This window comes from Thalassophryne amazonica, chromosome 19, assembly GCF_902500255.1.
Source record: "Thalassophryne amazonica chromosome 19, fThaAma1.1, whole genome shotgun sequence".
Taxonomy (NCBI): Eukaryota; Metazoa; Chordata; class Actinopteri; order Batrachoidiformes; family Batrachoididae; genus Thalassophryne; species Thalassophryne amazonica.
In genome coordinates, this window is record NC_047121.1 from 49,074,881 (window position 1) to 49,101,159 (window position 26,279).

Consider the following 26,279-nt stretch of genomic DNA (forward strand, 5'->3'; position numbering starts at 1 on the left):
ACGTGTGCTCACACGCAAACACACCTCATTTTGTAGACGCCGCGTACGCCAGACATTAATTATACTCCGGCTGACTCCTTGAATGTACACCCATGCTGGTCTGCCGCAACACAAAAATCACACAACCTGACTTTTATCCTGCGGCCTTCTATTAAATTCAAGGTTTCTAATCATCAACATAAATTTGTGAGGACTGCAGCACTGTTGCATCAGGAAAAAATTATTTTTTCTTCTACGCTTGCACGTACAGCACCTTGAGCACACACACACACAAGCGCACACTGTCACAAGACAATATGCAGATTTTGTTGCAGGGGTGGCACTATGTAATTGAGTCTATAACAGGAATTAAGCCCTTTATGAAAAAAAATGTAAATGCACTTATGTGGTGCATAATGTATGCATGCAAAGTTAAGGTCTGCAAACACAGAGTTGTTCCTGCATTCAGCTCTTGTCATGATTCAGCTTGTAAAGAAATAAGGAAATATTAAATAAATATTTCCAATGTCTAATTGGTTCTCGTGCTATTTACTTTAATTTTAAGGAACCCCCCCCCCCCCCTTTGTTTTTTCTTACTGTCTCTATGGGAATCTGTCTCTCACCCTAGGGCACTTTCTGATGCAGCATTTTTTTAAAGCACTATTAATGTCTTTTCCTCACTCCATCTCTCACTTGCTCTGTACTTATGTGTTGTTGGAATGAAAAATAATTGATATATTTATTTGCTGACACCGATAAGAGGCACTCCGCGGCATGCAGCGGCGGCACCAAATAAATCTGCCTGGTAAATGAATCTAATTATTTTACACTCTCTTCCCTTCTTACCAGGAATCTGGTGGAGAGACGCAGCGTGACACGAGGTTGGCTGCTTTCATTTTTTTTACTTCTTCTCCAAAGTGACAGCACACCTCTCTCTCTCTCTCTCTCTCTCTCTCTCTCTCTCTCTCTCTCTTCATTCTAGCCCTCTCATAATACCCCCTCCTCCTCCCGTAAACCTCCTCCCAGTTCATTCAATCCTCTGCTCCCTCTCTCACTCCCTCTGCATGCCACCCTGTCTCCAGTCTGAATTAGAGGAAGCTTTTTTTTCTAAATGCATGCTGCTCTGAGGAGGTGCACCGGCTTATGAATATAGCGATCCTTTCTGCTGAAAATGAGGCGAAAAGCACATAAACGGTAAGGCAAAAACAAACAAAAAAAGAGCATGTGTGTCTTCAATATTCCAGATAAGAGTTGCGTTTTGAAACTCAAACAGCTGTTGTGTCCATGTGTTGCATAGTCTGTGTGGTCTGGCAGAAGGGTTGGGTAGGGCTGTGCATTCAACAGTGCAGCATGGACACCGTGCACTGCACTCCAAATGTGCAGGGAGTACATTGTCACGATATGTACCTGCTTTTTGTTGATGTCCAGTCTGTAGACACATGCAGCTGTCATTTGGATTCTACTGAGGCGAGAATAAACAGGTTGCAAATGTTTCCACAGCCTTCAATTAACTCTCATATTTGTTTGCTGGACGGGAAGACGCCAGAGACACAACTGCGGCCGAACATCATGAGAAAGTTACTGTCATTAAACCAAACACCTCACTATGTATAGAGCAAAGTAAAAGTAAGAGAGACATGGGGAGGGGGGGCCTTTAATGGTTGTACTTGAGCAAAAAAAAAAGATAATTACGTTGGGTTTTTTTTTTTTTTTGAGCCTGCAAACGATGAAGCCTTAAGGTGTCTTTATAATTTGAATGCCTTTATAACATGATCATAACATCTCAGAGATAATTACTTTCACCTCCATTTCTACCCCCCAAAACATTGATTTTAGATGAACCCAGGCTCCTGGTACATAATTCAAGCAAACAACACCTCGGATGAGGTGACATCGGGAGAGAAATTACAGGTCTTTGAAGTGGGTTGTACTCTTACTGTACATGAAGTGTTTTAATTAATACCAGGGGAGAAGCTCGTGGTGTGCATTGCTCAGACCAAAGAAAAGGTTGAAAGAGGTGTATTCAATACGGGGAAAGTGGTTGTTTGGATTTTTTTTTTGGGGGGGGGGGGGGGGGGGGGGGTTGGATTGTTTGATTGTTTTACTCCAGTTTTAGAGTTGTGGTAGAATTGGAATGAAAATTAGTTATGCATTGACCAATACCAAGGTAAAAGTAAAGGTCAGGTCTGGGAACAAGTAGTACTGCTACATGTTACCGCAACCACCACACGATAGCAACTACTCAGGCAGGCAACTAGCGCTTCCCCGCCTCTTGAAAGTAGGCATTTATCTGTTGCAGGTATGTGATATATGGATGTCTCGTTGGCCTTTTCCAGTTGCTGTAATCCTCAGTTGAATTGGAAAGTGAGTCCAAACTTTTGACTGGTGATGTACCTATGTGTTGGATCATGCACAGAAAAATACACCACATGGCCAAAATGTTGTAGCTGACATTCACTCACAGTTCAAATGATGCTCTTCATCTTAGTTCCTAACCCTAACCGTTCATGAGACACAAAGTTATTCCAGCGGTACCTAAGGATCCTCCAAAGAAACCATACTACCAAAGACATCCAGTTGTCACTTTAGGTCACTGGATAGTGCACAAGTCTGACAACCATACAGTAAGACAGGAAGCACCAGGAGGACCCTTTGCAAAGGTATCAGCATCACTAAACACCTATGTTTGTCAGGACTGATGGTGGCTTGACACAGGAATTGGTAGGAGACCAATGCAGACTCTCAGGCATGGTTGATTTTGATGAAGAAAAGGCTATTCCTTGTAACCAGGCATTACATTCGGTACACAGGTAGTCAGATATACAGGCAGAGGTATCAGACATGGTGCAGGCTGGGTCGTAGTCCATAAATGGGCAAAGTTCATACAAGTGGCATTAAGGAGTAATACAGGCAAAACAGAGGCAGAGTCAAAAACAGGGTAATGGCGAAGCAGAGGTCGGAGTACACAAGCAAGGTCAAAAATACACAAGAACAAACAGGATGAGAACAAGAGGCAAGAAAGTGAACAGAGTCAACAATCGGTCAGTGAGCTGTGAAACTGTGAGGGTTTAAATAAAGAGCAAACTAATCAAGGTGATGTGAAGCAGGTGTGTGGAAGGTTCTGGAAAGAGGTGTGGCCTTGTGACACAAAGAAGAGGGAAGAAAGGCAAGAGAGTGCGGGAGAACAAACCAAAGCGGTGCAAAGCAAGAGAAGTAAGTGACAGAAAAACTAACTGAATAACGTGATGTGTTCCAGACAAACAATAATGCGTGGGCAAAACAAAAGGGGCAGAATGAAGAAATACTGTGACTAGTCAAAAGAGAGGAGAAAGAACAAGAGATCTAATAATAAACCAAAATAGGACAGAGCTGAAACTGGCTGAGACATAAAAGAGAATACAAACCATGATGATGACAAAACAAACTACTGGTATAACAGAAAATAAACAAACCCGGCGACTATAGAATTATGCAATAAATAAAACAAGATAACTGAAGAACAGAAAATGCAACACATCACAAAAGGTACATAATCTGAAGAGCACACCAAAGATAAATAATAATAAAAACCTGTGACTAAGCATTATACAATAAATGTGATAAACAGAACTAAACTAAGACTAAAGTAACTTAAAGGACTCACAGTGAAAGAATATAATAACTAGCTACAAAATAGATAACTAAAGAATGAACCAGTGACAAAAGTGTAAAACAAAGAAAAGCAATAAACAAAACCAAACTGAGATTTACATGAGAAAGTATAAACATGTGAAAACTAAAACCAGAAAATGAGAGGACATAAAGCTGAAAATCTGGACCTAAACCCTGAGCTGGGGCCAAGCATGACAATGTCCAGCAACCTCATGACTCCAGAAGATTCTCTCTCTCTCTCTCTTAAAGGCTAGGGGCCCAGTGATAAGAGAGACTCTTGATAAATTTGACACTTTCACTGGATGTAAATACATTTCTGGTGGCAGAATCCAGAAAATCATTGAAAGGCCAAGGTAGAGCTGTATGCCAAATTAAAAGATTTGACTTGCAAAAACCAAATGGGAGACCAGGAAGATGTACATCTAGACAGATAAAACTTTGTTTTTTTAGAACCCCGACATTTAATAACGGAAAATGAGTAGATTTGATCTGTAAATGTTTTAAGGTTCTCAGAGAATTAGAATCAAATTTAAGTACCGGTATGTGCTGGGTGACACCAAGGTTACCCCTCACTCACACTACCTCCGGTGTTACCGTTGCGGGGTACGGATGCGGGACCCACAGAAAATCCAAGTCATTAAAAAGATACAAACCTCTCTCAGTGGCCACGGAGCGCTGTGGTTACCGAGACCCTGCAGCGCTGCGGATTTTTCTGCAAGAAGTCTATCATTGCGGGCTGCCGGAGAGCTCTGCATCAAAACAGCGAGTGTAGTCTCTGGACCTGTTGCCAGAGTTGGCCACAGCTCCATACACCAGACAGGGGCGCGGTGCCGGAGTTGGCTGCAGCTCCACACAGCAGACAGGGGTGCGGTGTGAGTGGCCCGCTGCGACGTTTACCGAGCCCATAGACTCGGTAAGTGCATCAGACGCAGTGAGAGCAAGGGGTTAGTCTGTGTGCTAAATTTCAAGTTGCTGTGTCACACAGTGAGATGCTGTAAACATCAATAGGAGAAAAGTGGGTATTTTTGAGCCCCAAATAACCTTTAACAATCCCAATGAAAATTAATTATCAACTGGCACCAACGTAAAACCTTTGATTCATGATGTTCCAAAGAAGAGTGAAGTCGGACTGCGTGAGGTTCAACATTATCAAAACACATGTGCGCACTGTATTAGCAGTGGGTAAATTGCCGTTCGGCCTTTTCATCAAACACTGAGTCACCCACGCGTCACCTCTTTATCTACTTATGGGTTATTCATGATGTAGGTAGAATAAGTGCTGGCAACGATGCCAACGCCCAAATATGGGCTTCATAACGACTTTTGGGTAGGGGTGCTGAAAAGGGGAGAATAAGGAGAAGGATTCTAGGGGCCCATGAATGACAGGGGCCCAGAGAGGCCCATAATACAGTTATAGTACTGACAAAATAATATGGGGGGTGGCCCAGTAAGAGTTCTTTTCATGGGGCCCAAAAATTCCTGGCATCACCCCTGCTTTCGGGTCTCTATGGAAAAACCACTTGGGAGGTCTCGCAGGGTTTGTGTCCAGTATATATACAGTCTATGGCTCTAGCAATGTGGATTGTGGACATGAGGAGGCAGAGCTGAGCTCCAGTGGGCTCCGATCCAGTTTAACCCCCAAGTATTACTGTAAACATAGTTTACATTTTATAAATGTGTTCATGATGTAATGCCCTAAGCTGTTAGAATGTTTAGATTTGCAGTTGTCCTTGATAAAGTTTAAGAAACCTATTGCAGTGGTCACTTGGTGAGAGGCGGAGTACACCCTCAACGCCACTGTGCTGATATGACAGTTTATAATTTTTCCCCTGCAGCATAATCCCACCATAACAAGCCATAATTCATAATAGAGCCACAATCTCAGAAAGTCTTGGCTGTGTTAGCATAAGTGGATCTCAAGATTGATAAGTGTTGAAATGTGTCCAAACAATTCACCAGCTCCATCAACTTACATCTTACACCCCTCTGAAATGATTTTTGTCATTAGCAATATGCCAAAACATGTCAGCAAAAATGGCTGCTAGGTAGATCAATGTCAGCTAGCTTTAAGTCACTGTGCACTGACACATCCAATCAGAATACATTAAATTTTAGAGCACACCTAAGACAACGCTGGTGAAATAACTAAACGAAATGTGCCGACAGTTACAGATTTTAAAACACTTTTTAAATTAAATGTGTACATGCAAATTTCCAAATGTTAACTCGAGAGTAATGTCGATTGCCATACATGCTGTTGTGCATTGATTATTGCTCAGCTGTTCGGTGGAGTGCACCACAAATATCACAGACAAAATGAAAAGTAACAATACTAAAAAACCCTCAGCCATATGAGCATTGTGTTCTTTATAATTTGCAGTTTTTTAATTAATTATTAAGATCCTATTGACTTCAATAAAGTCCCTCTATCAATCAATCAATCAATCAAAAACAATATTTATGTTTTAACAGGCCTTTGGGTGTGTGTGTACATGAGCTTTTGACAAGAGCGGAAGTCGTGCAAATAAAGGAATATTTGTAGATCACACTCTGTGCATTTGCTAGTATTAATGAGCCAAATTTAAGTCCATAGGAAATTAGCTTTGAGTTAGTGGAACTTAGAGTGCACGTTAAATCGCAAAATGTCTTGTAAATGACTCCAGAGGTGTTATCAGGTTACAAAAACAGCATTTATAATTTTAGAACAGACTCAACAAGCTCATCAGGAGGGATGACACCAGCTTTCCTGATGAGCTTGTTGAGTTTGTTCATGTCAGCTGCCTTCAGCCTGCTGCCCCAGCACACTACAGCATAGAAGATGACGCTGGAGACCACCAAGTGATAAAACATCTGCAACATATTTCTGCAGACATTGAAAGATCTGAGCCTCCTGAGGAAGCACAGTTGGCTCTGATCTTTCTTATACACAGCATCTGTGTTTACGGTCCAGTCCAGTGTGTTGTCTGTGTGGACACCCAGGTACTTGTAGTAGTCCACAATACCCACCTCAGTTTCATTGATGGTAACTGGGTATGAACGGGTCTTCTGTCTTCTGAAGTCCACCGCCAGCTCTTTCGTGTTAGACACACTGAGCTGCAGGTGGTTGAGTCCACACCACTCTACAAACATGTCCACCTCACTCCTGTACTCAGCCTCCTGGTTCCTGCTGATGCAGCCCGCAATGGCAGAATCATTTGGAAATGTCTGCAGGTGGCAGGACTGTGACTAGAACCTGAATTCTGAGGTGTAGCGTATGAACAGGAAGGGACACAGGAGTGTCCCCTGTGGTGCCCCCGTGCAGTTCTTGATGGTGACAGATGTTACGTCCCGAAGCCTCACATACTGTGGGAAACCTGTGGGGTAGTTGGTACTCCAGGCCACCAGTGGAACCAGTGGAAACTTGGCAGGAGCTGGTATGGATTGTGTGTGACCTGCACACTGGTAAGCTTGGCCTGAGACACTTCAACCCCTTGATGGCAAAACACTCAGCCATAACAAGTGGTTTGGACCACTTGGGCAACTGCTGTATAGTGCCACCAAGCTTCCCATCAACCCAAGCTTCAAGAAGATCACTGTTGGCCTTCCACTTCCTCAACTTAGCCAAGATATGGTCAGGGACTTAAGCACAGACCATCCCTTTGCCGACCACAAGTGTTCTCTAGATGTGTAGCTTTACACTTGTCAACACATATGCCAATAAACACAGTGCTACACCAGTTTAGACACTACATTTAAATGATAATACCTTAAATATAAATTCTTATTGCCAAAGTATTGTAAAATATACAAATCTTAGAACCAAAATTTGTGAATAGTTTTTGACCGGAGGACTTATCTTTGTGGCCAGGACAGCAGTGGGATTCGAACACCAGACTGCTCGAACTGAAGACCAAAACTCTACCAGGTCAGCCAAAGGGGAATTCCCCGCTAGCCAAGCTAGCAGGAACATCTTTTCAATCTGGACTTCACCTTGCTACAAATGCTTGTATAACACCATAAATAAGGTTCCATTTTACAACTAAATTAGATCATATTTTGTGACTTTTTGCCAAGCAATATCTGGTAGTAGGCTTATTTCTACATACTTTTTGAGGGTTTAGCAGAATCCAGCACCCTAAAATCCACCTTAAAGTCATCAATGTATACTTGCATTGTGAGTTTTTGGAATCATGTCTTAGTGTGCCACACTGTCAAATAAGAGCGAAAACGCCACATTTTATCCCATCTTTGCCTAAAATATCTGTAGCTACGCCTACTTTGATTGAATTTTTGATGCCATATTTGAATTCAGCACCCCAAAATATCCCATTTTTTTCATTAGAACAGTTGTGGATTCCAAAAAGCCTCGGGCTACTCCATTAGTTGATCCCTCATGTAAACAATGGGGCCGTGGCACTGCTCTGCCATGGCTGGGACCACTTTTGACTTTTGACCCCTGTACAAACTGAAACTGACTTTTGCTGTTTTTACCCCATAACTCCTGATCATTCAGTCATAGATAGTCAAAACTATACCTTTTTGGAATCTTTACGATCAGACAAATAATGTGGTATAGTTTTCATAATGATTTGAGCATTTTTAATTTTGACCCCTATGTAATTCTTCAATTGACCCCTACTTGGCCGCCTATTCAAAGTCGGGTTTTTTTCAAAAGAGTAATGTATAAGGAGTATTTGTGCCAACTTTGGTGCTTGTATCACCATTTACATGACTGTCTCAGTTATCTGCTGCACTACTAGCCCTAAGCTTCAGTAAAAGACCCAGAATTTAGGTAAAGGTGAGGCCGCGGCCCGTTCCATTTCACCTGTCACTACCTGGCAGTGTATTAACTGCTGCAGTTGGAATTACACCTCAGATCGGGAATAACAAGTCCACAGTAAGATGTGTAAAACTACCTTCTGTGATTCAAATGGTATTAATCACATGGAAGTCATTTGACAAACAGGATACTGCTGTTAAACAAACCTGCTTCATTAATGTAGCAGGTTTTGCTTGCTTGCCCTCTTGCTTGCCTCTACTGGTGGTTGGCTCTCACTGCGGTATTGTATCACTTCCTGTTCCGGAGCACAGCGGTGTTTTTCTGTATCTGTTAGCTGTTTAATCTGCGCAGTTAGACTGATCTAGTTATCTAGATTACGATTTGTTTCCCAGTGTAATCTTTACGTGCCTTAACTAAAGCACTCCTTCTGCTGAATCACCTCTAAATTATTTACACATTATTCACTTTGCGTGTTTTTAGGAATCCGCTAGCTTAGCGTAGCTACTAGCTCTTAGCCGATTTAGCATGGCGGCTTCTCCTGTCTCTCCCGCACTTTTCTGCTCTGGGTGTGAAATGTTTAGTTATTCCTCGGCCTCCTTTAGCAGTAACGGTACTTGTAATGAGTGTAGCTTATTCGTAGCTTTGGAGGCCAGGCTGGGCGAATTGGAGACTCGGCTCCGCACAGTGGAAAATTCTACAGCTAGCCAGGCCCCTGTAGTCGGTGCGGACCAAGGTAGCTTAGCCGCCGTTAGTTACCCCCTGGCAGATCCCGAGCAGCCGGGAAAGCAGGCTGACTGGGTGACTGTGAGGAGGAAGCGTAGCCCTAAACAGAAGCCCCGTGTACACCGCCAACCCGTTCACATCTCTAACCGTTTTTCCCCACTCGACGACACACCCGCCGAGGATCAAACTCTGGTTATTGGCGACTCTGTTTTGCGAAATGTGAAGTTAGCGACACCAGCAACCATAGTCAATTGTCTTCCGGGGGCCAGAGCAGGCGACATTGAAGGAAATTTGAAACTGCTGGCTAAGGCTAAGCGTAAATTTGGTAAGATTGTAATTCACGTTGGCAGTAATGACACCCGGTTACGCCAATTGGAGGTCACTAAAATTAACATTAAATCGGTGTGTAACTTTGCAAAAACAATGTCGGACTCTGTAGTTTTCTCTGGGCCCCTCCCCAATCAGACCGGGAGTGACATGTTTAGCCGCATGTTCTCCTTGAATTGCTGGCTGTCTGAGTGGTGTCCAAAAAATGAGGTGGGCTTCATAGATAATTGGCAAAGCTTCTGGGGAAAACCTGGTCTTGTTAGGAGAGACGGCATCCATCCCACTTTGGATGGAGCAGCTCTCATTTCTAGAAATCTGGCCAATTTTCTTAAATCCTCCAAACCGTGACTATCCAGGGTTGGGACCAGGAAGCAGAGTTGTAGTCTTACACACCTCTCTGCAGCTTCTCTCCCCCTGCCATCCCCCTCATTACCCCATCCCCGTAGAGACGGTGCCTGCTCCCAGACTACCAATAACCAGCAAAATTCTATTTAAGCATAAAAATTCAAAAAGAAAAAATAATATAGCACCTTCAACTGCACCACAGACTAAAACAGTTAATGTGGTCTATTAAACATTATGTCTCTCTCTTCTAAGTCCCTGTTGGTAAATGATATAATAATTGATCAACATATTGATTTATTCTGCCTTACAGAAACCTGGTTACAGCAGGATGAATATGTTAGTTTAAATGAGTCAACACCCCCGAGTCACACTAACTGTCATAATGCTCGTAGCATGGGCCGGGGCGGAGGATTAACAGCAATCTTCCATTCCATCTTATTAATTAATCAAAAACCCAGACAGAGCTTTAATTCATTTGAAAGCTTGACTCTTAGTCTTGTCCATCCAAATTGGAAGTCCCAAAAACCAGTTTTATTTGTTATTATCTATCGTCCACCTGGTCGTTACTGTGAGTTTCTCTGTGAATTTTCAGACCTTTTGTCTGACTTAGTGCTTAGCTCAGATAAGATAATTATAGTGGGCGATTTTAACATCCACACAGATGCTGAGAATGACAGCCTCAACACTGCATTTAATCTATTATTAGACTCTATTGGCTTTGCTCAAAAAGTAAATGAGTCCACCCACCACTTTAATCATATCTTAGATCTTGTTCTGACTTATGGTATGGAAATAGAAGACTTAACAGTATTCCCTGAAAACTCCCTTCTGTCTGATCATTTCTTAATAACATTTACATTTACTCTGATGGACTACCCAGCAGTGGGGAATAAGTTTCATTACACTAGAAGTCTTTCAGAAAGTGCTGTAACTAGGTTTAAGGATATGATTCCTTCTTTATGTTCTCTAATGCCATATACCAACACAGTGCAGAGTAGCTACCTAAACTCTGTAAGTGAGATAGAGTATCTAGTCAATAGTTTTACATCCTCATTGAAGAAAACTTTGGATGCTGTAGCTCCTCTAAAAAAGAGAGCTTTAAATCAGAAGTGCCTGACTCCGTGGTATAACTCACAAACTCGTAGCTTAAAGCAGATAACCCGTAAGTTGGAGAGGAAATGGCGTCTCACTAATTTAGAAGATCTTCACTTAGCCTGGAAAAAGAGTCTGTTGCTCTATAAAAAAGCCCTCCGTAAAGCTAGGACATGTTTCTACTCATCACTAATTGAAGAAAATAAGAACAACCCCAGGTTTCTTTTCAGCACTGTAGCCAGGCTGACAAAGAGTCAGAGCTCTATTGAGCTGAGTATTCCATTAACTTTAACTAGTAATGACTTCATGACTTTCTTTGCTAACAAAATTTTAACTATTAGAGAAAAAATTACTCATAACCATCCCAAAGACGTATTGTTATCTTTGGCTGCTTTCAGTGATGCCGGTATTTGGTTAGACTCTTTCTCTCCGATTGTTCTGTCTGAGTTATTTTCATTAGTTACTTCATCCAAACCATCAACATGTTTATTAGACCCCATTCCTACCAGGCTGCTCAAGGAAGCCCTACCATTATTTAATGCTTCGATCTTAAATATGATCAATCTATCTTTGTTAGTTGGCTATGTACCACAGGCTTTTAAGGTGGCAGTAATTAAACCATTACTTAAAAAGCAATCACTTGACCCAGCTATCTTAGCTAATTATAGGCCAATCTCCAGCCTTCCTTTTCTCTCAAAAATTCTTGAAAGGGTAGTTGTAAAACAGCTAACTGATCATCTGCAGAGGAATGGTCTATTTGAAGAGTTTCAGTCAGGTTTTAGAATTCATCATAGTACAGAAACAGCATTAGTGAAGGTTACAAATGATCTTCTTATGGCCTCGGACAGTGGACTCATCTCTGTGCTTGTTCTGTTAGACCTCAGTGCTGCTTTTGATACTGTTGACCATAAAATTTTATTACAGAGATTAGAGCATGCCATAGGTATTAAAGGCACTGCGCTGCGGTGGTTTGAATCATATTTGTCTAATAGATTACAATTTGTTCATGTAAATGGGGAATCTTCTTCACAGACTAAAGTTAATTATGGAGTTCCACAAGGTTCTGTGCTAGGACCAACTTTATTCACTTTATACATGCTTCCCTTAGGCAGTATTATTAGACGGTATTGCTTAAATTTTCATTGTTACGCAGATGATACCCAGCTTTATCTATCCATGAAGCCAGAGGACACACACCAATTAGCTAAACTGCAGGATTGTCTTACAGACATAAAGACATGGATGACCTCTAATTTCCTGCTTTTAAACTCAGATAAACTGAAGTTATTGTACTTGGCCCCACAAATCTTAGAAACATGGTGTCTAACCAGATCCTTACTCTGGATGGCATTACCCTGACCTCTAGTAATACTGTGAGAAATCTTGGAGTCATTTTTTATCAGGATATGTCATTCAAAGCGCATATTAAACAAATATGTAGGACTGCTTTTTTGCATTTACACAATATCTCTAAAATCAGAAAGGTCTTGTCTCAGAGTGATGCTGAAAAACTAATTCATGCATTTATTTCCTCTAGGCTGGACTATTGTAATTCATTATTATCAGGTTGTCCTAAAAGTTCCCTAAAAAGCCTTCAGTTAATTCAAAATGCTGCAGCTAGAGTGCTGACGGGGACTAGAAGGAGAGAGCATATCTCACCCATATTGGCCTCTCTTCATTGGCTTCCTGTTAATTCTAGAATAGAATTTAAAATTCTTCTTCTTACTTATAAGGTTTTGAATAATCAGGTCCCATCTTATCTTAGGGACCTCGTAGTACCATATCACCCCAATAGAGCGCTTCGCTCTCAGACTGCAGGCTTACTTGTAGTTCCTAGGGTTTGTAAGAGTAGAATGGGAGGCAGAGCCTTCAGCTTTCAGGCTCCTCTCCTGTGGAACCAGCTCCCAATTCAGATCAGGGAGACAGACACCCTCTCTACTTTTAAGATTAGGCTTAAAACTTTCCTTTTTGCTAAAGCTTATAGTTAGGGCTGGATCAGGTGACCCTGAACCATCCCTTAGTTATGCTGCTATAGACGTAGACTGCTGGGGGGTTCCCATGATGCACTGTTTCTTTCTCTTTTTGCTCTGTATGCACCACTCTGCATTTAATCATTAGTGATCGATCTCTGCTCCCCTCCACAGCATGTCTTTTTCCTGGTTCTCTCCCTCAGCCCCAACCAGTCCCAGCAGAAGACTGCCCCTCCCTGAGCCTGGTTCTGCTGGAGGTTTCTTCCTGTTAAAAGGGAGTTTTTCCTTCCCACTGTAGCCAAGTGCTTGCTCACAGGGGGTCGTTTTGACCGTTGGGGTTTTACATAATTATTGTATGGCCTTGCCTTACAATATAAAGCGCCTTGGGGCAACTGTTTGTTGTGATTTGGCGCTATATAAAAAAATTGATTGATTGAATTGATTGATTGATAATGATACAATAAAATAACTGGGAAAAGTTGCTTGACTTGCTGTCACTTCCTACATGTTTCTTCTCACTGTCCTCAACCGTGAAGACCAATGATCCACTTTGCCTCCTGGAGTGATCCCTGTGAGACACCATGTGCCCAATGTAGTACTTCAGTCAGACTTTCAGGAATATGCCTGAAGAGGTTTTGTTTGTTCATCTCTCATCTCCTCTCCTCACAAGGCGTGCAGCATCCAAAACCAGATGCTACGAGTCTGCACCCTTCAGGTTAGCCTGGAACATTTTCCAACCTCCTCTGTCTCTTGTCCTTCTGTCTAATTACTTCCAAGATGGTGAGATTACAGATTTATGTAAACCCATTTCTGAGAGTGGACAACCGTAGCATCTGGACTTGTGGCAGATGAGGGATGTGCCTTTAAGCAAACTCTCGGATTACAGCTTTGTCTTTGAAGGTGCGTATGCTACTTTGCATGTGGATATTCATGTAATGTCTTCTGCGTCATGCCCCAGTGAATTGCATGTCTTAAGTCTAAAGACTTTTCTCTTTGGCTTCGCAACCCCCACCGCCCGTATCTGTCCCTTGGCGGGTGGAGATACGCCATTTGCCAGAGGGTGTTTTCTGTTCCAAGCAACCAGGACAGGGTCAGCTGACCAACATCAGCCTCTGAACCAAACAAAGTGTATGAACATGACTAAAGAACACTATGGAAGCCATTCGAGCACCTTATACAAAGAATGAAGCTCTTTGACAGCATTTTTAACTTCATCTTGCCATTTTCAACAAACAAATATTTTAATCCTGATGAATTAATGATTTTTTTTTCCTTTATTATACTTACAGCTCATATTAATGATTTAGCTGTGATCTTTCTTTCTCAGCATCAGGTTATTTTATTGTATGTGACAAAAAATCTGGAAAATGGGCTGTTTCACCTCAATATACTGTACATGCAACAACAGTGAGTGCAAGTGAGTAAGTAACCTCTATAACAACTACTGCAAATTCAGCTCTGATTCTTCGGTGTCTGACAGGTACATGTGAGGAACACTGAACCCCCAGTTCTGGGCAATGTTGCCACCTTTTAACATACAATAATTTGCAATTATTAGTTTTTTTTTGTTAGATGAAATAGGGAGGTTGTATAGTGGCACATGCCTGGGCTTGTTCAAGGAGTCTTGTAAACCTAGCCTTTTGTCTGCATGTGACTTGTGGAGTCGAGTCGCAAAATGCAGGCTCCCGATGGACACTACGGCCACTACTATTTGTCTTACTAGATTCAGATTAATTTACAGTCCATCTGGAAAGTATTCACAGCGCTTCACGTTTTATGTTACAGCCTTGTTCCAGTAAAAGTAAGTTCATTTATTCTCTCAAAATTCTACTCACAACACCCCATAATAACATGAAAAAATTTTTTTTTGAAATTTTTGCAACTTTATTAAAAATAAAAAGCTAAGAAATCACATGTGCATAAGCAGTGGTGGGCACAGTTCGGCTAATCCGATAGCAGATAATTATAGAAGCTAATGTTTTTGCTATCTGATTAGCTTTTCAGATAAGTTTTAAAACCATCATCGGACCAATTATCTTCTGATAAATTTAGTTCCGATAACTTTCAGTCCGATAACATTTTCTTTGCTGGTAAAGTTTAACGGTCAAAAATGTTTGTAAACCCTAAAATCAAACATTTAGTCCATTTGTTGTGTGTTTTTAACCACGGAGCAGACTGGAGGCCTGTTGCTTGCTGATGACATCATCATTAAGCTCAAAATGTGATTGGCCAGTTGAAGAAGGGAGCATTGTGGGTAGTGTAGTTCAGGTTCACTTTGCACACTACAGTGACTCGTCCACTCATCAGAAAAACAAAACAGACTAATTTTAACATTATTTTATTTTATTTCTTTGTGGCTATAATTTAATCGCCAAGACTCGGTGGAGGAGAGGAGCTCTCATGGCGCAGCTGTATGTACAGAGGGAGGGACTTTTCTTCACGTTTAGACATTGTTTTGGATTTAAAACGTGGATTATTTATTCAGATGAATACCACTGAAACAGGTAAGAATTTATATTTACCACATGTATTTTACTCTGCCATGCAATGCATTAATGGATGTTGTTGTTTAAGCGGCAGGGTTCAAAGTGTGTGAAAAAAGTGGCAGCTTTTAGCTCGCAAATGACAGTGTATCTAATACTGAGATAAACTGACTTCTAATACTGTGTTTTACTGCTTTTGAAAGATTTTTTTTATTTATTTATTTTTCGTGCGTTCTTTGTGTTTGTGATCCTTGAATTTACCCAGAAGCCCCTGCGTCGCGCTTAAAGTGAAACCGGTTTATCAGAAGCCGACAGTGTAATCTGATGTGGCCGCGTCCCAATCAATACTAAAAGTTATCGGTTATCAGTTATCTGTAATAAAAATAAAGCAGTTAGTAGTTTATTGGTTTATCGTCATAAAAGATAACTTTTCAGTTATCTGATTAATGGTTATCAAAGCTAACTTTTTGGTTAGCTCTGCCCACCACTGTGCAAAAGCATTCACACCCTTTGTCAATACCTTGTTGATGCATCTTTGGCAGTAATTACAGCCTCAAGTCTTCTTGAATATGATACCACAAGATTGGTGCACCTATCTTTGGGCAGTTTTGCCCATTCCTCTTTGCAGCACCTCTCAAGCTCCATCAGGTTGGATGGGGAGCGTCGGTGCACAGCCATTTTCAGATCGCTTCAGAGATGTACAATCGGACTCAGTTCTGGGCTCTGGCTGGGCCACTCAAGGACATTCACAGAGTTGTCCTGAAGCCACTCCTTTGATATCTTGTGTGCTTAGGGTCATTGTCCTGCTGAAAAATTAACCGTCACCTCAGTTTGAGGTCAAGAGCGCTCTGGAGCATATGCTTCACTGTCGGGACTGGTGCCTGGTTTCCTCCAAACATGGTGCCTGGCATTCACGCGAAAGAGTTCAATCGTTGTCTCATTAGACCAGAGAATTTTGTTTCTCATGGACTGACTCCTTCAGAAGCCTTTTGGAAAACTCTAAGCGGGCCGCCATGTGCCTTTTATAAAAGACTGGCTTCTGTCTGGCCACTCTACCATACAGGCCTGATTGGTGGATTGCTGCAGAGATGGTTGTCCTTCTGGAATGTTGTTCTCTATCTACAGACAAATGCTGATGCTCTGACAGAGTGACCATCGGGTTCTTGGTCACCTCTTTGACTAATTCCCTTCTATCGTGACCGCTTAGTTTAGACGGATGGCCAGCTCTCGGAAGAGTCCTGGTGCATCTGAACTTCTTTCATTTACCGTTGATGGAGGCCACTGTGCTCAATGGGACCTTCAAAGCAGCAGAAATGTTTCTGTACCCTTCACCAGATTGTGGCCTCAAGACAATCCTGTCTCCGAGGTCTCCAGACAATTTCTTTGACTTCATGCTTAGTTTGTGCTCTGACATGCACTGTCAACTATGAGCCTTATATGTAGACAGGTGTGTGCCTTTCCAAATCATGTCAAATCTACTGAATTTACTCCAGGTGGACTCCAATTAAGCTGTAGAAACATCTCAAGGATGATCAGTGGAAACGGGATGCACCTGAGCAAAGTTTTGAGCTTCATGGCAAAGGCTGTGAATACTTACGTACATGTGATTTCTTCATTTTATTTTATATATATATATATATATATATATATATATATATATATATATATATATATACACACACACACACACATTTGCAAAAAAAAAAAAAAAAAAAATGTCATTATGGGGCATTGTGCATAGAATTTTGAGGGGGGAAAAAAAAAAAATTATTTCATCCATTTCGGAATGAGGCTGTAACAGTACAAAATGTGGAAAAAAGTGATGCACTGTATGTATTTGAAATCAGTATTTTTATTAAATTATTCTCAACTAATGTACATAATCAAGGTATTCCCAACCCGATCGCACATCAGTGCGTGATGGCATCACGACAAGTGATTTAAGCTACTAGTTTGTGATGCTGTCACGAAATGCGTTACATTTCCATGATGGTATCATGAAATTTGGGGTGATGCTGGGGGTAGGGGTAGTGGTAGGTTTAAAAATAGTCAACTAAACTTGAGTACATCTCAAAAAATGTGATGCATTTTGTGACAGTATCATGAAATGCATCACATTTCTTAGTTTGATTTCTTTGTTTTTCATTTTTAATAAATTTGCAAACATTTCAAGAAAAAAACCTTTTTCATGTTGTCATTATGGGGTGTTGTGAGTAGACTTTTGAGAGAAAATGAATTTACTCCGTTTTGGAATAAGGCTGTAACATAACAAAATGAGGAAAAAGTGAAGCGCGGTGAATACTTTACAGATGCACTGTGCATAGATTATGGTCTCTACTTTTGAATAACATTCAGTGCAGTTGCCACCAAGGAGCATTTCAAGGCTGCAGAATGTACATTATTCGACCAATAGGGTTTCACTCTACATGTGGTTGCATAATGTTATATAGCTTATATGAATATTTTTTTCCATCATTTATTAGGTCTTATGGCTCAGTGTCAAGTAGCTTCTTATATGATCTACTACTTGGAAGATACACTTAGGTTGTAGGTAATGTACACACATAAACTTACCTACACCCTAAGAAAATGCATTTTGTCATCCAGAACAGGTGGAAAACCTTGATTATGTACATTCATTCATGCAATCATCAGCAGCATGCAAAAGTGGAGACCATCATCTACATAAGTATATGCATTCAGTGTTTTGTTTTTTTAATTATTCTAAAAGTGTTACACAGTTGAATCAAAGGACCTAACATCCACCAATCCTGGAATGTCAGAGGCAAAGCAATCAAAAATATTCATGAAATCTCATATCTGGGCAACGCCCAGGTACACTGCTAGTTCATTCTAAAACAAACTGAATCTAAGGCTTCCTAAATGACTGAATGTAGTGGTGTTGTAGTAATGCAGTTACTGTCCGAAAGCCAAGAAGTATCACATTCCTTGAGTACATTTAATGATCTATGTATTACTGATTCATTGCCATCCAGAAAGTTCAGATCTGATGTTTCAGAGCCAACATCTTATCCAGCACATTGACAGATGGTCATCCAGCCAATGCGAGGATATATAGTATACCTTTGCATTGCATTGGCTGACTCACAAAGTCGGTTTATGTTGGGTTCTGTGCTGCCAGTATCACACACCACTGAATGTGGTTTGGCACGACTGAGCTGCAGATGGAGCTGCAATTTAAGCCCCATTTAAAAAAGCAGTACATCACCTAAAGCTTGCCATTCTGTGCCGTTTAGCACAGTTAGCCACATGCCGCTCTTCAATCAAGGCAAAATGGTGATTATGTCATGGCTTATTATACCTGAAAGACACTCAGGCGAGGCGCTGCTGTGATGCCATCGACGTGCTTTCCGGGGACCCGTCAATATAAGAAACGCAGTAATCACTGATTATAACCGATCGATTTATAGATAAATTGAATGTGATCATTGCAATAATCCTTCATATAAAGAGCAAAAAGCAACAGAAACGAGGAGCATGATGCAGCACCGAGATGCTCCGGTGCCTCCTGCTGGGCTGTGATCTGATCAGGTGTAGTGTGGAAATCTTGCCACAAACTGTCAAGTAAATGAATGCTTACATTCTGCACACACACACACACACACACACACACACACACACACACACACACACACACACACACACACACACACACACACACAGCGTGTATGCTGTTTACAGGCCGTTGATGCATGAGCCAGAGGGAACCAAATGAATCACAGGAAAGCGTGAGATATTTTCATTAACAATTAGTTTTTTCTCCCCAGGAGGTCTTTGTGTTTGAAAATTGAATTTTGGTAATAAAGCCTGATAGTAAATACACAGATTTACTGTCTGGCTCTAAACTGCCTCTGACATCACCTGGGAACAAGTTATCTTTTATGTTAAAGTCTATGAGCACGTACTGGTGTCGCCGCGCGTCCCTTCATCCACCACAGCGTGGAACCACCTCAGATCCTGGTTGGCCTTTGCCCAAACAAGACAACCCGTGCACCCTTAACTCCTGAAAGCAGCCATCTCTCTGTGGCAGCCAGGTGTATCATAGGCTTCCCTTTGGCCTTCTCCAACTGTTGGGGACCTCAACAGTGAGACACCTGCACGCTGGACCATGCACAGAAAAAAACACTACATGGTCAAACTGGTGCTCCCTCAGAGTGCATGTAGTACTTATTACCAATCGTTTGCCACAAAGTCTCCAAAGAAATGTAGTTCAAAAGACATCCAGTCATCACCTTAGATCACTGAATAGTGTTCAAGTCTTATAACTATACAGTAAGACAGGAAGCATCAGGAACTAATACACTTGGGCCTTAATTTATGTTGTAATTTACCATAATTAATGATGCATTTTAACACATTTTTACCCGAGGCCATCAAATATGGCCATCGGCTTTGGCGAAGGCATTGCGTCCATCCATCAGTCTGTCTCTCCATCTGTCTGTGCACAGTGTAAGTCCAGTTCGTTTTGTGTCTTTATATACATGTTTCTCATATACAACCCCTGGCAAAAATTATGGAATCACCGGCCTCGGAGGACGTTCATTCAGTTGTTTAATTTTGTAGAAAAAAAGCAGATCACTGACATGACACAAAACTAAAGTCATTTCAAATTGTTGTGTGGGCCGCTGAAGAGGAGGTACTGCTGGCCCACCACCACCAGAGGGCGCCCTGCCTGGAGTGTGGGCTCCAGGCACTAGAGGGCGCTGCCGCCTTGCAGGAGCAGCCAGAGTGACAGCTGTCACCCATCACCTGCGACAGCTGTCATCAATCATCGGATCTGCAGGGGTATATCAGCAGGACGGCATCTCCACCTCATCGCCGAGATATCGTTTCTACTGAGAAGGTAACGTGCTCAGCTGACTGTTTAACAGTGATCTTTGTGACTTTTGTGTTTTGCTCTGAGTATTTTCCAACGAGAGGTGGAGGTAACTTACCTGCCGTTTGGATTCCTGGGTGCGAACGCGCCCTCCTTTAATTGTCCTTTGTTCCTCGCCAGCAGTACCAGGTCCGACACGCGGAGGCAGTGGCCACCTGGGAGTTCGGGACTTGGCGGCTCCAGTATTCCCGGGGTCTGGTGGCGGAGGAAACCGTGTGGTTCCGGTTCTACTTTGGAGAGGCGTCTCCTATCTTCGAGCCTGCCCACACGACACCTGTGTCAATTCGACTTTGTCTATTATTGTAATCTGTTGTACTTGTTGTGCATATTCACAACAGTAAAGTGTGTTATTTGACCTATTCCATTGTCCGTTCATTTGCGCCCCCTGTTGTGGGTCCGTGTACTTACACTTTCACAACAGGATATCTCGGCCAACGTCATGGATCCCGAGGGGCGTCAACCGGCTGTTGAACGGCCAATGGAAGAACAGGGCGCACAGGCGCCCGCAGGAGGAATGATCGGTGAGTTGCAGCGGATCCTCACCGTTTTCACGGCTCGGTTGGATTTAATGACCGAGCAGAACGTCCTCCTTAACCGCAGGGTGGAGGCTCTCGCCACGCAGGTGGAGGTGCGCCCTCAGGGCGCTGCTGCGGCTCCCCCTCCTGTCGACCCTGTGCGTAACAGTGACGTTCCACTGGTCGTTCAACGACCCCTCCCACCTTCCCCGGAAGCATACATAAGCCCTCCAGAGCCGTACGGAGGTTGTGTGGAGACGTGCGCGGACTTCCTTATGCAGTGTTCGCTCGTCTTCGCACAACGTCCTGTACGCGACTGATTCTAGCAAGATAGCTTATGTGATTAATCTGCTTCGCGGCAAGGCACGCGCTTGGGCTACAGCGCTTTGGGAGCAAAATTCACGGCTCCTTCTGACATATGATGGGTTTGTGAGGGAGTTCAGAACAGTGTTTGATCACCCAAATAGAGGAGAGACCGCTTCAGCCGTGCTGCTGTCAATGAGACAGGGGCGCCGGAGCGCAGCTGCTTATGCAGTCGACTTCCGCATCGCGGCTGCGAGGTCCGGCTAGAATAACACTGCCCTCCGCGCCGCCTTCGTAAACGGACTGTCGTTGGTCCTGAAGGAGCTCCTGGTGGCTAAGGACGAACCGCGGGATTTAGACGGGCTTATCGATCTCGTTATACGATTAGACAATCGGTTAGAGGAACGCCGTTGGGAGCGAGGCGAAGGACGTGACCAGATACGCGCCGCCCCTCTCCCTTCCGGGTTCGAAAAGGGGCCGCCCTCCCCACGCTCCACAGCCGCAGCGCTTTGTGGGGCAACAGCTCCCCCTGTTGATGTTGTTAGGGAGACGCACAGGGCCAAAATGGGGAGGCTGATCCGTGGAGAGTGTTTTCTCTGCAGCTCAACAGAGCACACACAGAGAGACTGCCCCAAACGGCCAAAACGTCAACACTCGCCCTTAGAGACTGGGCTAAGGGGGGGTCAAGACATTCAAGTGAGACACACACAAATTGCCACACGACTCCCAGTCACAATCCTGAGCGGGGATTTAACCCTTCAAGCCCGAGCACTGGTGGACACGGGGTCAGAAGGGAATCTGCTAGACAGCAGATGGGCAAAGGAGGTAGGGCTCCCTCTGGTGGCGCTTCCTACGCCAGTGCAGGTGCGGGCACTAGATGGCACCCTCCTCCCTTTACTCACACACAAGACACCACCAGTAACTCTGGTGGTGTCTGGAAACCACCGGGAGGAGATTGAGTTTTTTGTAACTCCTTCTACCTCCCGCGTGATTTTGGGCATCCCATGGATGTTAAAGCACAATCCCCGGATCGATTGGCCGTCTGGGGTGGTGGTTCAGTGGAGCGAAACTTGCCATCGGGTGTGTTTAGGATCCTCGGTTCCTCCCGGTTCCCAGGCTAAGGAGGAGGTCAAAGTCCCTCCCAATCTGACGGCAGTGCCGGTTGAGTACCACGATCTTGCTGACGTCTTCAGCAAGGATCTGGCACTCACCCTTCCCCCGCACCGTCCGTACGATTGTGCCATTGATTTGGTTCCAGGCGCTGAGTTCCCGTCCAGCAGGCTGTACAACCTCTCACTACCTGAGCGCGAATCAATGGAGACCTACATCCGGGACTCATTAGCTGCCGGGCTGATCCGGAACTCCACCTCCCCGATGGGGGCAGGTTTCTTTTTTGTGGGCAAGAAAGATGGCGGACTTCGTCCATGTATTGATTACAGGGGGCTGAATGAGATTACGGTTCGCAACCGATACCCGTTGCCATTATTAGATTCCGTGTTCACCCCCCTGCATGGAGCCAAAATCTTTACTAAGCTGGATCTTAGAAATGCGTATCACCTGGTTCGGATCCGGAAGGGAGACGAATGGAAGACGGCATTCAACACCCCATTAGGTCACTTTGAGTACCTGGTCATGCCGTTCAGCCTCACAAACGCCCCCGCGATGTTCCAAGCATTAGTTAATGATGTCTTGCGGGATTTCCTGCACCGATTCGTCTTTGTATATCTAGACGATATACTCATCTTTTCTCCGGATCCTGAGACTCATGTCCGGCATGTACGTCAGGTCCTGCAGCGGTTGTTGGAGAACCGGCTGTTTGTGAAGGGCGAGAAGTGTGAGTTTCACCGCACATCTTTGTCCTTCCTGGGGTTTATCATCTCCCCCAACTCCGTCGCTCCTGATCCGGCCAAGGTTGCGGCGGTGAGAGACTGGCCCCAACCCACTAGCCGTAGGAAGCTGCAACAGTTCCTCGGCTTTGCAAATTTCTACAGGAGGTTCATTAAGGGCTACAGTCAGGTAGTTAGCCCCCTGACAGCCCTGACCTCACCAAAAGTCCCCTTCACCTGGTCGGATCGTTGCGATGCCGCGTTCAAGGAGTTGAAACGGCGCTTCTCGTCTGCACCCGTTCTGGTGCAGCCCGATCCTAGTCGCCAGTTAGTGGTTGAAGTGGACGCCTCGGACTCAGGGATAGGAGCTGTGCTTTCCCAGAGCGGGAAGACCGATAAGGTCCTTCACCCGTGTGCCTATTTTTCCCGCAGGTTGACCCCGGCCGAACGGAACTATGACGTCGGCAATCAAGAGCTCCTTGCGGTGAAAGAGGCCCTTGAAGAGTGGAGACATCTGTTGGAGGGAACGTCCGTGCCATTCACGGTTTTCACTGACCACCGGAACCTGGAATATATCAGGACCGCCAAGCGGCTGAACCCCAGGCAAGCCCGCTGGTCACGGTTCTTCGGACGTTTTGACTTCCGGATCACCTACCGTCCCGGGACCAAAAACCAGAGATCGGATGCCTTGTCCCGGGTACATGAAGACGAAGTCAAAACGGAGTTGTCGGATCCACCGGAACCCATCATCCCAGAGTCCACTATCGTGGCCACCCTCACCTGGGACGTAGAGAGAACCGTCCGGGAGGCCCTGGCACGAAGCCCGGACCCCGGAACCGGGCCGAAGAATAGACTTTACGTCCCACCAGAAGCTAGGGCTGCAGTCCTGGACTTCTGTCACGGCTCTAAGCTCTCCTGTCATCCAGGGGTGCGAAGAACCATGGCAGTTGTCCGGCAGCGCTTCTGGTGGGCGTCCCTGGAGGCCGACGTCCGGGATTATATCCAGGCCTGTACCACCTGCGCCAGGGGCAAGGCCGACCATCGCAAGGTATCGGGATTGCTACAGCCGCTGCCCGTGCCTCATCGCCCCTGGTCTCACATCGGCCTGGATTTTGTCACGGGCCTCCCGCCGTCCCAGGGCAACACCGTCATCCTCACGATAGTGGACCGATTCTCCAAGGCGGCCCACTTCGTGGCCCTCCCGAAGCTCCCAACGGCCCAGGAGACAGCGGACTTCCTGGTCCACCACGTCGTCCGGCTGCATGGGATCCCAACAGACATCGTCTCCGATCGCGGTCCCCAGTTCTCCTCGCACGTCTGGAGGAGCTTCTGCCGGGAACTGGGGGCCACGGTCAGTCTCTCATCTGGGTATCATCCCCAAACCAACGGGCAAGCAGAACGGGCCAACCAAGAGATGGAGCAGACCCTGCGTTGTGTGACAGCCGCGCACCCGGCAGCCTGGAGTACCCATCTGGCCTGGATCGAGTATGCCCACAACAGCCAAGTGTCGTCAGCCACCGGCCTCTCCCCTTTTGAGGCACTAGAGGGCGCTGCCGCCTTGCAGGAGCAGCCAGAGTGACAGCTGTCACCCATCACCTGCGACAGCTGTCATCAATCATCGGATCTGCAGGGGTATATCAGCAGGACGGCATCTCCACCTCATCACCGAGATATCGTTTCTACTGAGAAGGTAACGTGCTCAGCTGACTGTTTAACAGTGATCTTTGTGACTTTTGTGTTTTGCTCTGAGTATTTTCCAACGAGAGGTGGAGGTAACTTACCTGCCGTTCGGATTCCTGGGTGCGAACGCGCCCTCCTTTAATTGTCCTTTGTTCCTCGCCAGCAGTACCAGGTCTGACACGCGGAGGCAGTGGCCACCTGGGAGTTCGGGACTTGGCGGCTCCAGTATTCCCGGGGTCTGGTGGCGGAGGAAACCGTGTGGTTCCGGTTCTACTTTGGAGAGGCGTCTCCTATCTTCGAGCCTGCCCACACGACACCTGTGTGAATTCGACTTTGTCTATTATTGTAATCTGTTGTACTTGTTGTGCATATTCACAACAGTAAAGTGTGTTATTTGACCTATTCCATTGTCCGTTCATTTGCGCCCCCTGTTGTGGGTCCGTGTACTTACACTTTCACAACACAAATGGCAACTTTCTGGCTTTAAGAAACACTATAAGAAATCAGGAAAAAAAAATTGTGGCAGTCAGTAACAGTTACTTTTTTAGACCAAGCAGAGGGAAAAAAATATGGGATCATGAAAACAAAAGAACGCTCCAACACATCACTAGTATTTTGTTGCACCACCTCTGGCTTTTATAACAGCTTGCAGTCTCTGAGGCATGGACTTAATGAGTGACAAACAGTACTCTTCATCAATCTGGCTCCAACTTTCTCTGATTGCTGTTGCCAGATCAGCTTTGCAGGTTGGAGCCTTGTCCTGGACCATTTTCTTCAACTTCCACCAAAGATTTTCAATTGGATTAAGATCCGGACTATTTGCAGGCCATGACATTGACCCTGTGTCTTTTTGCAAGGAATGTTTTCACAGTTTTTGCTCTATGGCAAGATGCATTATCATCTTGAAAAATGATTTCATCATCCCCAAACATCCTTTCAATTGATGGGATAAGAAAAGTGTCCAAAATATCAACATAAACTTGTGCATTTATTGATGATGTAATGACAGCCATCTCCCCAGTGCCTTTACCTGACATGCAGCCCCATATCATCAATGACTGTGGAAATTTACATGTTCTCTTCAGGCAGTCATCTTTATAAATCTCACTGGAACGGCACCAAACAAAAGTTCCAGCATCATCACCTTGCCCAATGCAGATTCGAGATTCATCACTGAATATGACTTTCATCCAGTCATCCACAGTCCACAATTGCTTTTCCTTAGCCCATTGTAACCTTGTTTTTTTCTGTTTAGGTGTTAATGATGGCTTTCGTTTAGCTTTTCTGTATGTAAATCCCATTTCCTTTAGGTGGTTTCTTACAGTTCGGTCACAGACGTTGACTCCAGTTTCCTCCCATTCGTTCCTCATTTGTTTTGTTGTGCATTTTCGATTTTTGAGACATATTGCTTTAAGTTTTCTGTCTTGACGCTTTGATGTCTTCCTTGGTCTACCAGTATGTTTGCCTTTAACAACCTTCCCATGTTGTTTGTATTTGGTCCAGAGTTTAGACACAGCTGACTGTGAACAATCAACATCTTTTGCAACAATGCGTGATGATTTACCCTCTTTTAAGAGTTTGATCATCCTCTCCTTTGTTTCAATTGACATCTCTCGTGTTGGAGCCATGATTCATGTCAGTCCACTTGGTGCAACAGCTCTCCAAGGTGTGATCACTCCTTTTTAGATGCAGACTAACGAGCAGATCTGATTTGATGCAGGTGTTAGTT

At 44.2% G+C, this 26,279-nt stretch overlaps 1 protein-coding gene across 1 annotated transcript in view; it reads left to right on the forward strand.

Annotated features, from left to right (window-relative positions):
* Window positions 1-748: 748 nt before the first annotated feature.
* LOC117500643 (brain-enriched guanylate kinase-associated protein) overlaps window positions 749-26,279 on the forward strand; it is a 108,607-nt gene continuing 83,076 nt past the window's right edge. Inside the window, exon 1 of the mRNA XM_034159388.1 lies at window positions 749-1,173. The gene's annotated coding sequence lies outside the window, so the exon portion shown is untranslated. The remainder of the gene's footprint in view (window positions 1,174-26,279) is intronic.